Source organism: Corvus brachyrhynchos, unplaced genomic scaffold (assembly GCF_000691975.1).
Source record: "Corvus brachyrhynchos isolate BGI_N302 unplaced genomic scaffold, ASM69197v1 scaffold115, whole genome shotgun sequence".
NCBI classification, from domain to species: domain Eukaryota; kingdom Metazoa; phylum Chordata; class Aves; order Passeriformes; family Corvidae; genus Corvus; species Corvus brachyrhynchos.
Genome location: NW_008239553.1, coordinates 13,666,441 through 13,679,785, shown reverse-complemented (window position 1 = coordinate 13,679,785; position 13,345 = coordinate 13,666,441). Strand labels below are relative to the sequence as shown.

Sequence of the window (13,345 nt, the reverse complement as noted above, 5' to 3'; positions counted from 1 at the left end):
CTGCTGAAAGGGGAATATTTATGTTGATAAGTCACATGTTTATGTACCTCAGGTGCAGCATCTTCCATCAAACAAAGCCTACAGCAAAGCATGGTGGCTCTGAGCAAAGTTATGGTAGGTGATGGAAGTGCCCTAGAGAAGTATTAAGAGGTCCCACTGTAGGTAAGAATTTCTTCTGTCTTCAAAGCAACACATTCAGGTATCATTTGTTGAGATTCAATGCTAGAAGCTTCAGCAAAGCACTGCACATCTCAGAGCCCAAAATGAAATGGAGAAAACATCCCCCGAGTCTCTAAGCTTGAGATGAATATAGCAGCATTGATTTGGGCAAAATTGTTCCAGTACCAATATCAACAATGCCTAAGTCCCTCCAACACTCCTAATGTGGCAGAGGAGTCATCTTTGAAGCCATGTGCCTACAGGTGGTACAATTGACTAGTCCAGGAGTGCTGAGTGTTCATTAAATGTTATTGATAATTAGTTCTTGAAACACTCTGGAAAACACTGATTTTAAGGAAACGTGTTACAAACAAGCACTGCCCAGCAGCTCTAGTGTAAGAGCATTACCTGAAATGCTAAAATGATCTGTGAATTTATTTCCAGCATAGATATAAGCACAGGACACACACACTTTTTTGCACATATATAACTCAAACATAGATGCAAAACGAAGGAAATGTGGCATGAAATAAATAGTTCCTAAAAATATCTGGTGGGAAACATTAAATTTCTGTTCAAATAGTCAGCTTTGCATTCTTCAGCTAGAGATAGGTGGATTAATCAGTCCTCAGGGAAGTGCTAATTAGAGTAACTGGGAACAGATAAAACAGCCAGAATAAGACCAAGTGTTTTAGTCTGCACTCATGTAATTCCACAGTGATGCTCTTGACTTCATTGGAATAGATCATGGTTCTTTGTTGTGGCCTGGTGGACCCTAGATGTGATATTAATAAAGGAGGTTTTTCTTTGATCCAGTAATAATGCCCATCTTTGTTGTAGAGCTGCAGAAACTGCCTGGACTGTATTTCCCTTGGTGGGATGTAACCAATGATGCAAGCAATACACAACTCCCTCTCCAATACAGGAGACAAAAGAGATTAGAGACATACACGCACACTACAATGGTGGCACTTCAAAATAAAAATGTCATGTGTTCACATTTACATGACTATTACAGTTTACTTAGAAAAAATCACAATGTAATCCCCCTCTCCTATTTTTTCATTAACAAACTAAACTCTGATTTTGACTAGCTCTTTTTGTTATGGGAGTAACCAAGAAATTTAAAATATTTGTATGTTCTCCATACCTTCGGCTAGTGCCTTCATTAGGTACAGCATATTTGGTTGGCTGAGTATGGCATATCTAATTGTGCCAGCCTCTTGGAGGGTGATGGGCCTATTGCCTAGGAAGCCCAGGACATGATGCACCACTCTCAGCTGCATCTTACATCGATAGAAGAAACTGAGCTTTCCCCAACAAAGTAACAGGCAAAACAGAGGAAGCATGCTGATAGTGTGATCTTCTCCATAGTTAACAGCATTTTGATTAATCCCAGTGAATTCACAGCAAACGATATTGCTGCTGTCCTTTATCTCAGGCTTATAAAGGGAACATGTGGCTCTGATTTACCTTCTCCTCACACAAATTACTGCATGGGGGAGTAACAAGGGAAATAGGAGGCTAGACATAAAAATTACCAAGCAGTCTTTGCTATGTCTAAAGAAGCCCTCTAAGGGAAAAATTATAAGAATGGCAGAAAAATTGAGCAAGAAGGTTGCAATGGTATGTTAGGTCCATGCAAAAGCATGAAAATGTTAGGGCAGGTCCTTGGCTGCTGTAAGCAGTTGTAGCTTCGTTAAATAAATGGGACCAGGTTGATTTACACTATAGGGGATCTGTTATGGTGTTCCATGCCATTATAATTTCTAATGAGCAGTTTTCACTGCTATTAATTCATCTGGTATTAATAATTTAGCTTTTGGACTGGCCAAAATAAGCTATTTTAACCACCAAGAATAAGATTCCAAATTGGCATCTGAAGTTGTCTGTTGAGCCTCTGAAAGGTGTTTTTGAGGATTGCCCTGACAAAATGCCTGAAGGCAGATCTGCATGTCTGCTGAAAAGGCCTGTCTAGACTAGGAAAATGAGCAGCCCTTACAACGTGCTAATGGGAACATATTGGTTGGCATAGTTTAAAACACCTGAGAAAAAGAAGAAGATGCTCACTCAGGTTATAGTGCTGTGTACACTCAGCTAGGTTCAAGTCCTGCCTCTGATGAGGAAAAATAATGCTCCATCTTCCCTTCATCTTCATTATCCTGTGCCCAAGCACCTGTAGTTCGTGATTTAAAAATTATGCTCTCTGAACCCTTGCTATGCACCAATTCACTAAGCCAGCAGAAAACTGATCACAAAAAAAGAATGGACATGTTTGTGATAGTTTAGTGAATGAGATCAGTTGATGAAAGGTGTGAACAAGTGCCAGAGCCCATAAGTGTCCAGAAGGTGCAGCTGGGAGGGTAGGAAGGCACAGAAAATCTCTGCTTTTCTTCAGCAGTTCAGTTGGCTCTCTCTACACAGGAAAACTGCATTCTCTATCCCTGGCATGTGTGTTGAGCCTAGCAAGGAGGAGTCTCAGTGGTCGTGTGGGTAGATGACCACTTGTTTCACACCAGCCATGGAGACAGGTATACAGACATCGGCTGGCTGCCTTAGAAACTGTGAGTTTCTAAAATGGAGATTTAGTATCAGTCTTACTCTCCTCTTCAACTGAGCACTTTTCTCATACTTTGTTAAAACACAATCTTCACCCTTAAAACACAAGTCTCTTCACAGTTTGTTCAGTCATTCCACAATTTGTTGACCTCACTGTGTGTGTGGGATGCGTTCATCTTTAGCCCCACTCAACCCTTGTCATCCCACTGCAGGTCACCTAATGCACCTCAGCCCACATCCAGCTGTTTGAAGCCCCCTCCCACCCCTCTCCCTTCCATACGGTCTGTTTTATTTCTTCCCTTTTTTTTTTTTTGCACTAACTAAACTCAGTGTCTCCTGCTTTTGCACTCTGTGGAAGCCCAGTGTTTTTCTCCTCTACCTCCTCGGTTCAAACCTCTCCCTCCACATCCAAACATACTCTGTTTGGGCCTTATTCACCTATTTCAGATCGCTGTTCCCCTTCAGGAGCTCAGATTCACTCAGCCCCTGGCTCACAGGCTGTTGACACAGCTGTCCGTAGAGTATCTTTCCTTCAGAAGAATAAAAACTGATCAAGATTTGGCCCTTGGTGAATTTTTGTAAGGCATGTGGCCTATTTTTCATTATGGTAAGAGTGTTTGTTCTGCTCCTTCTGGGTACAACAGGAGCTTGCTTACTTGGACAGACAGAGCTGCATATTAGGAGTGTGTCCCTGTTCATTTTGGCCACACTATCTGTATCCAGCCCTTCTTTGCAACAGGCAGAAAAGGAGGGGTAAAACACCTAGCCTGGGGCATGAGCTGTTAGTTCAATATAAAGAGATTTAAGTAGGAGCAATGGGAGAAGGAAACAGGCTGAATATCAGGAAAAGCTCCTGCCAGTGAGACGTGTTTGGCTGTGAAATCTTCTCCCAGGGGAAAGAGGTCAAAGCCTCATTGTTTGGAGGTAGAGCTGGTCAAAACTGTTTTTGGAGCAGCAGCAGCAGCGGGAGTGGTGGAGGTGGGGAGAAGAGCAGCAGCTGTGCATGGCAGAGCGGCAGATATACGAGGGGAAGTGGCTGGATGCACAGCGAGAAGGAGCAGGAAGAGCAGAGGAGGCTGACAGGGGACTGGTGCTCGCACCGGCATGAGGGACACAACAAAAGGATTAACAGAGGCACAGTGGGGAGCAGCAGACAAAAGCAGGAGAGAAAGCAGGGAAAGCAGAGGGGGAAAGAGGCAGGAGCAGCAGAGATGCAGGACATGAAAGAATGGTGGGAAATGCCAAGAGAAGCACTGCAAGGAGCAAGTGTGAGGCTGAATGACAATAGCAAGGTCTCGTTTTGTTTTTTGAACACAGCGGCCTCGGCTAAGCAAAGCTGGAAGATACTAAAGGACAAAGACATCAGGTTTCCTGATTACATGATCTGAACTAATCTCACAATCTGGGATGCTTTATGCAGTTTTCTCATTCTGCATCAGGATGAAATTAAGGTATTCCAGTGCATTCTTGGCAAAGACAGGGAAAGGCAGATTTGAGGAGCCACCAGCCCATTGTTTTGGGGCAGTACCTTAGATCATGAAGGATGGGCACAGGCCACACCCTGACATTTTCCATCTCCTTGATGATATTTGCGTGATGATATGAGCTGAAGGAAACAATGTTAATATTGTACCATAGTTTTTCATTTAGAAATTCCACATGTTCAGTGACATTTCGTTCCTCTCACTGGAGGGAGCTCCCCACCAAGCAAATCCTATTATTATATGAATTAGCTGAGGTTCTTCGGCCATCCCTATCACAACTCACCATTACATGGTGAAGCTCTTCACTATCGCAAAGAAGGACATTCCCAGCTCAATTTCTTTCACCCTAATATTATTATTAATGTTTCCTTCACTCTGAACCAGGCTGCTCATTTAATTTTGCAGAGGTCTGCTATGTTGTTTCTATACAGATCTGCAAAGCAGAAAGCAAAGTTTTGGCTGGTCTGCAAAAAACTTCACGGGCTTGACTTTTCCCTGAGGGATCAGGAGAAAAGATACAGGATCTCCCCAGGACCAAGTGATATATTACATGGCTAGAGCTGCACTGAAGTCCTGATGGAATTTACCCAAGGTCACAAACCAAGACCATATTGCTGCTGCTTTGCTCTAAAGACTTACTTTTAATTCTTACAAATCTTTTCAAATGCCAATCCACAATGAATATTGCACACTGAATACAAGACTTGCCAACTTAATTTGAAGAAATTGCTGATAATGACAACAGCAATTGCCTTCTCATTCTGCTCTTTGTCTTCATTGTTAATCCTTTCTCAGAAATGAAACCCTTCTTGGATTACTAATGACAGTCTCTTTATTCTCCTTATTTTTTTGTTTTCCTTAATTGCCTTCAGAGAGCTATTTTAAAAGAATATTCATGCCAGAAGTACAAACTGGAAGAAGTGCCATTAAGTGGAAAAGCCTTCTGTAATCTTGTTTCTGGTGCAGTGACCAGGACCTTCAGAGTCATGTAACTAAGCTGCCAGTTTCGAGGCTAGAACAGTTTTGTGGTAGTTCAGCACAAATGGAACTAATGTAATAAAAATCTGTTGAAGCTACTGGTGCTTTTTTCACTCCGCAATCACCGCAACCAAGATCAGGATCTGATGCCTGAATTTGTCTGCAGCACTCAGAAGGAGACTGAAATTATATGGATAAATCAGTTTTGTTAAATTCAAGGTTTGGTGTCTCTTTGAGAAATGAATGTATGAGAGCCTGGAAATGAGATGTTGCCTGTTATCTCTACCTTAATTCAGATCAGTCGAATCATACCGTGTAGTCACTGAATGCAAAATGACTCGGTCTCTGTTAGTCCCAAGTGGATAACTCTCAGAGGCAATTTCACAGCTGTTAGTAAGTGCTAATCTGAGCTAAAAACCCAAGTACTAGGCTTTACTTCTCTAATTCTGACATATTCCTGGATATCAGGGTAGTGCACTCTTGATGGAGTAGGGCAGCTTGTTTGAGTAGCGCCAGGGCTGGGGACGGAGATTCTTTACACTCCGAGCTCATTTTCCAGGGCTGGTGCTTTAACCAAAGGCAACAGTGCCCCTCCGTGATGTGATCGTGGTGTAGCATAGGGTTGACACCTCACTCGGTTTCCTACGTCTGGTATGCCACTGGTTCGAAGCAATTCCTCTAAATTAGGTACCGAGAGCAGCCCTTGTGTCAGGAACGTGTCCTATAATTCGTTGCAGAAGAGCCCAAACAGACAGGCCAGGCCACGGGTGTCAAGAAAAGCTGGAAGGGACTACCCAAGACCACTGAGGGTTTCTCTGGAGAGCTAGATTCCACCCCATCTGTTCAGCATCACAGGGGGACAAACACTCCTGTTCCTTCTGGCTCCCAAATCTGGGATGCATCCTGCAAAGGTACTGAGCCCTTGCAGTAACCAAAGCCAGCTTGGGCTTTGAACACAGAGTGCATTAAAACATGCTCTAGAGCACCAAAGTTTGTAGAACAGATTTCTTATATTGGATATGTGATTATATAATTTCACTGGGAAATGCTGGGTTTACCCTCTGTGGCTCAGCTTCTTTTCCACAAGATGAGAATACGATCATCTGGCCTTCTAGGTGTTATCCAGAAAAGTTGAAAGTTTATTAACCACAGGTAGAAAATGAGGATTCTGTGAACACAGAAGATGGCATGAAGACATACACAAAATTCTATATTGAATGCAGAGCTCATATGGTTTATACAATAAATAAGGCAGAGTATATGTGCTGAAGTGACGAAAAATGAACAACTAACATTTTATGTGCACCAAACGTGGTATCCAGTCTTTAGAAAAAGTCTGATTATTAATTTAAGGAGTGTCATCATGTATGCACTCATGGACCAAATCAAGACAGTACACGGACTTTGATTCTGGAAATTCTTGATTTTTTGGGAAGTTTCTCCCTGGTATTCTTCTAGCTTAAGGCCTTCTCTTTGTTTTGTTTTTATTGTAAAAGAGCCCGGCTCCTGCCTGGCGGCCGCGAGCATCCACAGCCGTGGGGCTGTGCGAGCATCTAGTGGCCAAAGGGAAAACTTCACCGCCACGTCAACCTCGGCTGGGGTTTCCCTCGAAGAAAAAGTAAAGTTCCTAACTACGGAAGCAAACGAGCAAACTGAAATCAGGCATTCGCTCTGAGAATAAAGGAATTATTACTTTATAAGAACGATGACTACGAAATGTTAAAATCAGTTTGTATCTGTGCCTCTTCTCTGTCCCACCCCATATACCTTCCTGTGCACGTGCGGAAACTATCACTTTGATTTTCTGCATTAGACAGAAAAGCTTAGAAGTTGCCAAGGGAATACTGCCTTATTGAAATGTTTCCTGTATTTCACCTCTCACATGATAAAACTTCATTTTCCTCTTTTCTGAGTAATTCATTAGTGTTTTCTCAGAAGGTTGCAGTGGCCAGTAGAAAACAGAGAGAACAGCTACACTAAGTTTTATCATACTGAGGCTATGCAATATTTTCTTAAAGGAGACTTATGTGTGGATGGTGAAGCATTAATTTAATTTACAAACATCACTTCCAGTCCAGATTTGTAGGAACTTGGCAATGTAACTGGAGCTGCATTTCCAGAGAAGAGAGTAATGCAGAAGCAGAGATACAGTATAAATATAAATAGTTTCTCACTCGGAACAGTCACATTGTCAGTGGGATTTTCAAACACACTCAGCACAACCTTCCCGTGTTTCCCTGAAAGTCAAAGTTCCCATTCAGATGAATAGAACCAACATTAATAATGCCACTAGTAATATTAAAAATAATTTGATACTGTCTCTTCCCCACAAAAATGGCTACTCCCTTCTCCTTATCTTCATTACAAGGGCTGTGGGAATAAGCAGGGAGTTTAGTCAATTCACCTAGACATATGAAGAACATGAACATCAGCATATTAGGCTCAGAATTCAGTAAAGACTAAAATTAGTTCTCCCATCAGAAATGGCCTTCACTTTACAGTTATCAGTGAGCTTGCTTTCTTTCTCACAAGTCATCCAGTCAGAGCATTGGGAGTTTTATTCATCACCTTTGATCCATTAGTTCCTTCACCTTAACATTACCAACCACAACTAAGTAGATATGCCTTTGTGAGGCAGCATCAAGGTGACAGCAGGTTTGTACAGGATGCCAGGAACCCCTAAGAACAGGAAACCTCGAACGTCAGCTGATTCTACCAGTGGGCAGCATCTCCCTATCCTTTGTTCTGTGTGCTTCTAAAATAAATATCAAATGGCATTTATCCTGTGATAACAGACTGCAACCACTTAAACCCCAATCCAGAATATTTTTCATACTTTTCTTATATCGCCTAACCTTGAGATCTAGCAAACTCCAATTTTTTTCTGAGAAATTCCACAAATAGGTGTGTTAATTTATTTTCTTTTGAAAAAGCATTGAACTGTTTATGGATCATCCATTTCACTGCAGCACGTGGTACGGCACGGCAATATCTTAGGCAAGGCCACTATTCCCATAGAAGTCACACATGGACAACTTAGATGTCAAATAGTAATCTGTAGTAAGAGAATTTTAAAATCAAATCAAAGAGATGTACTATGATGTGAAACTAAATATAAATCTTAATTACTTCTTTGTCATAGATGAACCATGTCCCACAAATTTCACGTCCAATTTATAAGTATGATGATATTTTATGAAATATGCAATATACAACTTCATGTTTAAATTGCATTTTTTGGGAAGAAGTTTAAATCTTTAGGCATATTTTGTGTATGTTTCTGTTGTAAAGTGCTTACATAATCTACTTCTGCCAAACTCAAGCTAACTTGATAAACATCCTCAGAAGATCTCATTAAATAACATCCTACAACTGGCAAAGCAGTAGATGTCGTTGAACACACACCAGCTGTGTTTATATCAAGGCTCTGATCCGCAAGTTGATAAAGAACCAAAATATTCATTAACTTCAATGAGCACTTCCCGTCTTTAGAAGTGCATAATCAAAGATATATGAATTATGGCCTGGATTTTCTGGAGCACTTACTCACTTATCTTCCAGTCTTATTTTAAATCCATGTATTTAAATCTTTTTGGTTGATTCGTAAGTCTGAACTGTTTTACTCTATTGGGAAAAGTATCCATAGTAATAAAACTATAGAAGGACATTTTTCTTTAGAGTATTCAGTAATTGCAGTCATCCACCCACTGACAGCAAGCTGCTCTACTGATATATTTATGAAAAATGGAAATTTGGTTTAGTAGACAATTTGTATTATGATGATTTTTCTTACTTCAGACTTGAAGTAAGGAATTTTTGCTTTGCTATCTTGTCCTGTAAAGATGTAAGAAGCTTCACAGCTGCTAAAAATAGCCATAGGATTGCTTTGGGGACATTTTCCAGAGGCACTGATGTGGAAAAAGAGATGCATTAGACCTTTCTCTCCTGCCCTTCAGGCTGCTGGCAGGGAAGGCAATTGAGCAGCAGCAAATATAGACAGGACTCCTTAAGCTCCAGTGTCTCCAGGCTGCTGTACCACTGGTGTGCATATGGTGAGCGTATGTACAGCAGTAAGTTGGAAGGAGTACCCCAGCCTGAAGAAAACACTTTTCAAAGAGAATAAAAAAGGCTGTGCTGAGACTCTGACTCAAGGAGTTACCTACTTCACTGAAGCAGCAAGGTCATGACCTCCAGCAATGGTGGCTAGGAGTTCCCCAGACTGCAATAATTTTGAATAATTTAATATACATTTATGTGGAGATGGTACATGGGTTGATGAAATGAACCAGCTTAAACCCTGAGGGGAAAAAAACCACACACTGAGTGGCAGAATGTTACAGTGGGGATACTGTAACACGATGTATCAAACCAGGAGTCCCGTGGAAAAGAAGTATCTATGGGCTGGTTCTTGATAGATGTTTCAGAGAGATGTTTATTTCTCCAGCCGCATGGCCGGGCTCTGCCCAGGAACTCTCACAGTCTGGGTTGAGGGTCCTTTGCCCGCGCAGGGAAACACCAAACCACCAGTGGGGAACGAGCTGACCAGGGCAGGGAAACCCCGTCTCTGTTCCCTCAGGGCCCCTCTCCCAGGGCTACATGGCAGGGGAGGAGACCCCGACAGCAGAATCAGAAATCAAAGTCTTTTTGAAGATTGGAGATCTCTGGGAAAAAAATGAGAGAAATCTGACAGACACTGGCTAAAAACCTCAAGCAAGAATAACAAAACATACAACTGGGGTAATAATAGGCAGAAAATGGCATTGTGCTCTTGTGGATTTCACACTGAGTGGAAGTCTTCCTGCTATATTGCCCTAATACTACGATGGAGACTGCAGTAGGACTTCGTTCTTGCGCCCAGACTGGGACAATGTTTACAAGAAATACATGGTTCTCCTGGAAGAAATTCACATGGGATGGACAAAAATGAAGGTACAGAGTTTCTGACTTTGCGTTTTGTGAGTATCTATGTATTTGTCATTTAATAACCTTTAGCACACTTTCTAGTGTGAAGGCTGTTACGTTTCAACCACTGCAACTTCCTTTACGGGACTGCACTGGCCACAAAGGCCAAGTTCCTGAATAGTGGGCACAAAAGGTGCTCTGTGAAATAATGTACATCACAGAGATCCCTTTCAGAGATTTTACATTGCAGATAAAACTATCTTCTCTTGTGTGTGTATCTATTGGTATGTGTAAGCACAGAGAATGAAAATGCTATTATGATATTTTTAGGGGATTAAAATACATTTTAATTAGTAGTGTAATAGCAGATGTAATGCTGCTTTCTGCATCTTTCAGCACACTTGTGGCAAGAGCCACCAGGGACTATGATTCTGGCAGAAATTGCAGTGACTCAGGGTTGTGATGCCTAGCTCAAAATGAAGGTAGCTATTTCATCTTGTATGGACAATTTTGGATTCAGTCTCTAAAATTAATGTGCTATCTATTCAAATGCAAAGAGTAACATAATTGCATATTCCTAATTAAATCAGAGTACCTTATCCTAGAAAACAAGAATACCTTGTTGATTTCAATAAGAATCAATTGTGGAACTAATCAACAATATTTACCTGCAGACTAAATCTGTATTTCTGATCTATATTCAACTGTAGATCAGAAATGACATCTGACATTTGGAAAGAAATTAAATCTTGTCATTATATCTTAGGTCTTCCAAGTCTGCTTATTGAGCTTTATGATTCAATACATAGCATTGGGAGTCAAACTATCTGATAGAGTTCTTTTTAGGTCTCAGTAGGGAAATTTTTTTTTGAGAATACTGCCACAGAAACTGTACTCTAAAATTGTGTGGACAGTTCAACACACAACTTCACTTTTTCCGAACTGTTTCTCTGCTTGTAGCATTGTACTGTCCAGCCAACTCACACTTTAGGGCTCTCACATGTGTTTTAAAACCAGTCTTACCAAACTAAAATGCTGAAGTACTGGCTGAACAGTGGCCTGCTCTTAATTAAAACAAGGCATTGCTCTTGCAGCAGTATGACCACGAGAGGGCACATCTCCAGTTGTGATGATCATGTCTCACTAGTGCTGTACGGCTCCATACAAGACTTATTTTTGCTTTATCTGCCTTTCCCTGTCTTTTTCAATCACACGAGGAATTTAGTAACCTTATTTGTTAACTAAATGACAATTCTCCAGGCAGGTTCTTATTCATCCCACAAGTGCTACCTCAAAGCAGAAAAAATAAAAGCAGAGATGATCATCAAGCTAAGATGTAGTGCATCTGTTTGCATTTAGAAAAGGAAGCAATGGAAAAAAGGCAGATAGATAATATTTGTGGAACAAGTAAGATAGAAGCATGGAAAAAGAAGTAGGAAAAATTATAATAGGCAAAAGACGAATCTGAAAAAGTATAAAGGGTGTTATCACAAAAATCAAAATTTCTAAGGTTTTTAAAAGTACTCAAAAATCAGCCACAGTTTGAGAATGATAAATGAAAAAAAAGGTAACTGAATTCATGCAATGTTGTTTTTTCCTAAGTATCATACATGATTTTAGTTTACCAATGGCCACAACAACAGAGCCACTCAAGTGTCAGCTTCATCTGGCAATTTTAAAACTTCTCCTCTCTGGCCTCCCCTCCCAGTTCCCTCAGAGCACAGGTTAGAAATTGTGTTTTACATGCAGATGTACAGACCTGACTGATTAAACAATTTACTTACCCCTGAAGTGTTTATTCCCTAGACTTACTAGTTTCCTATTATTTTTAATATGATCTTATTATTGTGCCGAATTCTCTTGCAGCAGTGGTAGCAAAAAATGGCTTCTGTTGATTTAGAAATAAACTAAATACTGCTATTGATGACATGAATACGAGTTAAAACTTTGTAAGCAAGGAGAGCACACAGTATTACATGCAGAAGTAAAATTAGGTTAGCTAGTCAGCATGTTTATGATCTCAATTAAAATGAGATTTATGCTTTGCCAAAGGATTCTGCTCTGTTTTCTTTCCCATGGGATAGTAGTTCCTTATAATTCTTAGGATGTTACTGAAACTCATTAGAGGTACTTAGTTAATTGGTTCTTTTTAGGGATCTCTTCTGAATTTCTCTCTCAGAGCAAATATTTAAACCAAAGAGTAATGGTTGTTTTACCTGATATTAGCTAAGGATGATAGGATGATGCAATTTGCAGTAGCAAATTGCTATGTTCTCCCACTGCACTCAAAATTGAGGAGAAACAAGCTTAGACCTACTCTAGCTATACTAGTAACACTTTTAAACAGTATTATGACTTAAGCATGATGTTACTACATGGAGGTATAATTCAATTATCTACGTAAGGCATAAGAGATTCACAGCTTTCAGTCCCTATTTAATCTAGTTTGCAGCTTTAGGAAGGGAACTCTGCCACTTGGCAGTGAGTGTGTATCTAAAAGATTATCTTTTCAGTAACTGAAAAGTTTCCTTTTAAAGGAAATTCTGGATATGCTCGAGTACATAATATCCAGCCTGTGAGACAATCAATCTGGCACCTTTAGTTCAGGCTGCAGTTGAAGGAGTACACCTGCATGTCTAAAAGGAGGGTATGGAAGGAGGGCTCTGGTGGGTCGGTGCCGCGTTTGTCCCCGCTGGGTCCCTCATGCACCGCTCAGGCGGCGCTCTGCCAGCGCCCACGCGTGCCCCCGATCTCACCTTCGCAGTGGCTGCGAACAGCCGCTCACACCCACGGTCTGTGCATCAGCTGGAGACAGAGAGGCGAGAGGGGTTCTCTGCCTGCAGTTCCGAGATGCTTAATGGCAACACCCCAAAGGGAACAGAGGCAAGAAGAACCCAAAACTGAACGCCCACGCCGTTTTATCGAAAACTCCCAAAGGCGGGCAGAGCATCCAAAACCGATAGCCTGAGGGCTAGGGGGCAGAGGCAAGCTTGAGTGACATAACAGGGGCCAATGGGAAAAGGGATGGGAGGGGGGAGAGGGCCAGTGACCAGCAGAATCTAGACAAAGGGAGAACTTTCTAGCGCAGTGTTGTAGGGAGAGACCACTTTTAGGGTAACTTGTGGGGTGTAAAGTGGACTTAGCTGCCGCAACAGGAGGGTTTACTTCTCTTGGCTGAGGTTTCTTTGAGCTACCACTATTAAAACATTTAATAACAAACAGGAACTTAACTGTCTGTGCAAGCCTGTTCTACATCCTTCCTT

At 41.3% G+C, this 13,345-nt stretch overlaps 1 long non-coding RNA gene across 1 annotated transcript in view; it reads right to left on the bottom strand.

Annotated features, from left to right (window-relative positions):
* LOC108448596 overlaps positions 1 to 13,091 on the bottom strand; it is a 23,110-nt gene extending 10,019 nt beyond the window's left edge. The window contains exon 1 of the long non-coding RNA XR_001864551.1: positions 12,839 to 13,091. This is a non-coding gene — a long non-coding RNA (uncharacterized LOC108448596). The remainder of the gene's footprint in view (positions 1 to 12,838) is intronic.
* Between the last annotated feature and the right edge of the window lie 254 nt (positions 13,092 to 13,345).